The sequence below is a fragment of the Pinus tabuliformis genome, chromosome 1_2, assembly GCF_031772625.1.
Source record: "Pinus tabuliformis cultivar Carrire ecotype Pingquan chromosome 1_2, CPIR1, whole genome shotgun sequence".
NCBI lineage: Eukaryota > Viridiplantae > Streptophyta > Pinopsida > Pinales > Pinaceae > Pinus > Pinus tabuliformis.
In genome coordinates, this window is record NC_142298.1 from 6,572,026 (window position 1) to 6,576,090 (window position 4,065).

The following is a 4,065-nucleotide window of genomic DNA, read 5'->3' on the forward strand; positions in this document are numbered from 1 at the left end:
CCGCCCGACCTCTTCCTTTTTATTGGCTGGCTGGCTGGTACGGCTGGATTGGATGGATCGCTGCCTGGCTAGCTTTGTATGACTGTTTGTCTTCTGGTTCCAATGGTTTCTTTATTATTTCTATCTGGCTTTCCATTACTGGCTGGCTTTTGTAAGACTTCGCTCTAAGGGTGTCAACGCTCACTATTCATATAGTGAGGGCATTTGCAGGCGTTCTATAGCCACTTAATTCCCCTTCATGATAGATTGGTTGCTCCCTACATGATCTGGCCAGTTGTTGCTTCCAGCGTATCAGCTCCAGTTGCAGTTTCTTATATTTGCCAGAGTGAACCCTTCACCAGTGGGTTCTGTTCAGTTCTTGGGTTCTAGTTTTTTCATCCAGGCTTCTGTGGTTGATGCTATTTTATCCCTCCCACCAGGGGGGGAACACTTTGATTCATATGTATCCAGACAATGGACAATGTCCATTATGCTTATGTACTTTTACCTGGCCTCACAACGCCAAAGTCCCATGTTGTATCGTACTTTGCTGTTTGACAAAGTATTTTTACCCGGTATCACATTACCAGTGTCCCAATTATTGTACTATTTGCAAGTGTAGGGGCTTCCCACCTCACCACCATCTTGTACACACCTTACCCCATTGGTTTGTGTTTGCAGGTGGTACTCCAACACCCTTCGTGGGTGGTTCTCTCTCTTTGTGTTGTGACATTCTCAGGTCAGTTTTGGTTAGAAAAGAAACGGTGATGCAGGAAGACCAGTTTATGCAGAAAGGGCAGACCAAAAAGAAAAGGAAGCTACTAGTTTAGTATGATGGGATTATCCCTACAAGCAAGAAAGAAAGAGTTGGGGCGAAGAAGCAACTTGAGGATTCCAGCCTCGCTCAACTGGTGTAGAATCTCCCAATCAATGATTGGGGGCGTGCTTTATTCGGACATAGATGATCGGGGTAGAGTGTCTGTCTGGTCTGTTGACCGTAGATGCGTGTTCTTTGGACAAGTTATGCACATATATATATATATATATATATATATATATATATATATATATATATATATATATATATATATATATATATATATATATATATATATATATATATATATATAAGAACAGAATGATAGATAGATAACGGGGTACATTTAGGTGCTTCATGCATACAAATGGGGTGGGTTCAGATGGCAAGGTGTAAGATTACGTAATGGATGCATACAGAAGTTCAATCTGATGGCCAAGAAATAGGATGGCATGATGGGTGCTACTGAAGCTACTGTCATCAATACAAAGTGACTAGCTACTGGTAACACAGATTCTGTCTCGTGAATACGGAGGGTTGCGCAATTTACAGATATAATTCATACGGTGCCTAGCTCTGCCTACTAGCTCGAGCTCCAGAGGGAAGATCACATAGAGGATTCGGAAAGCACTGGGACCAGTCCTGAATTTCATTTCATTAAGAAAGCCCAGGAGCCGCATGATATTTCAAATTATAGTAAAGGAATTCTTAAACCTACTCGGCAAGCCAACTCACTTATCCTTATCGAGCTAGCAGTCACCTTAAGGGATCCCGCTTATTGACATAGACAACTGAGTCTCTTAATAAATCAGCGGGCACAGAGGAAGCAAAAAGTGGGATCAGTAAGAGCCTCATTGGCAAAACTGGGATCGGTAATCCTTGCACTCGGAAGCGCAAGACCCTCCGGACCTTCTTTTGTTTTGCTTTTTGCTAAACTGGGTAAAGCCCTCATTGGCTAAGCAAAATAAAGCTGGTTTTTTCATCCTCAAACCAAAGCGCCCCTTTTCGCGTCCGACTGCCAATTAGCGAGGGACAACTCCTAATCTATTCCATTCTTGCCCCTCTTCCTCTCGCCTTCAAACCCAGCAATCTAAAGCCTGGCTATTGAACCCAAGACCAGGTGGGAACAGCAACCCTAGCCTTGGTGGGACGGGGATCTCCTGCCTCCGCTACCTTTGCTAAGACAATGAGAAGCTGGGTGTTGACGAGAGGGTCCGAAGGAGGTTATATAAAATTACTGAAGATCAGATAATAGTCAGTTTGATGCTGAAGCTTGGGATGACATGACAAAAGGTGTATCTCTTGAGAAAGTTAGAGAAGGACTTCCTACTCATCCTACTTTCATTCTTGTGTTTCCATTGCTCGATCGACTCGATTTCAAGGCCATGCTCTGCCCTTAGTCAGCTAACCAAGAATCAGGCGAATAGAGTTAAAGGCCTCTGGAGTTTTAGAGAGGGATTTTAAGACTGGATGCACTGTGTCCAATATCATTTGGGGTGGAATTGAGTTCGTTTTGGAAATTGGATATGTGGATTTATCGAATCCCCCACCACCTCAGTTGACTTAACTGCTTGAGTTGCCCGATCAATTCATCAATATGGGGAAGTGGGAAGAGGTGGCCTTGTGTTCCAGCCATCACCAGGGTCTAACAGCGGAAGGGAAAAATGATCGGGAATATTATTGAGGAGAGCGAGAAAGGCACAGAGGGGTCAAGATCTCAATAGACTTCCCAGGGAGGTGGGGCAGTGGTCGAGTGTTCCATCACTTGTCCACCCTTGTATTCCTCTCTTGGGTGTTCGGTTCGGTTGCTTGTCTTTCTATCAATGCATCTACAGTCGTTCGGAGCAGAGGTTCACCCCCGCTTATTAGAGATGGTATCAACGATTCAAGGGTTGCCCAGGGAGGTCAAATCTGTAACGCTAATACTTATTTACAACCGGTCCTAAAACACCTGTAAAAGTCTGCTGGGAATGTCGAAGTGTATTTTCTTATTTATGTATGAAGTCTCCTACTGGCTTGCCTGGCATCCTGCCTTGCCATCTCTCTTGGGCCTGCCGAGGTGAAGAGAAGAGATTGGGCGGTAGCAGGCTAGTCCGGGATGGGGACCGGAAATCGACGTGAAAGGGGGAAGCCAGAGAAGATACTCATTAGTTGTGCCTACTGCCTCCTGGGGCTAGGTGTAGCAATGAACGAATGAATAGAGGTAAGAGGGCGGGGGTCGGGCAAAGAGAATTAAGTTCGTCTAATTACTTTACTTTATTTCTAGGCACTAAAATGCTAGGCTTCATACGTTCTACTACGCTCGGCTGCTGCTCCCACTACTGCTTTGGCAGCGTCAGAAGTTCAAACATCTGAAGCAAATAAAGGATAGGAATAATATGTACATTTGGAGCAAATAAAGGATAGGAATAATATGTTTCGGACGTCAGAAGTTCGAACATCTGAAGCAAATAAAGGATAGGAATAATATGTACATCTGGAGCAAATAAAGGATAGGAATAATATGTTTCGGACGTTCTAGATGGTGCCTCCACGTTCTAAGTGAGAGAATGCACGATCACCTTTGACTTGACTTGATCAACTGGAATCTAAATAATTGAAATTCCAATTGGTAACTTGCTTTTCGGGGGCTGCCTTGTGGGATTTAGCCAAGCTGGGAACAACCAACCGTCTACTCTCGTTTAGAGAGCATCTTCTTCTCGTCCGAAACACCTATGACGAGATGTTCGAGCTCAATAAGATTCTATGCTGCCTTCCCGGATCAATTAAATGCCAAAGTGAGATGTCCCACCTTCCTTAGTTGCTTGCCAACAGAACTGCTTTTCTTGCTTAGAGCCCGATTCCCTCCTTGTCTAAGCGCTAGTTACGACTTCTGGATCTCGAACAGAAAGATCGGTGTGAAAGGAAACAACAAATGAGAATTAAGACTCAGTTGGGCTTTAAAGAAAAATCTAACAGAGTCAAAAAGAAATCATTACCGCTCCATTTCGAGCTTCTCTTGCTCGTGAGGTGCACTTTCCCTCTATAAGAGTATTCCGCTAATGTGACACCAAGGAGAGAAGGATCGGAGTCGACCCTATATATAAAGGCAAGCGCAATAAGATCACCGAAAATTAGATGTGACTGAGGGTCCCGCAGTGGCGAAGAAAGATAGATAGGATTTAGCACCGGGTTTAACACATCAAAAGGAAATAGCGTATCGTATAAGGGGTGAAAAGAGCCTATTCACCCAGTTCAATAGCGCCAGTTCAGTTAGGATATCTGGTAGC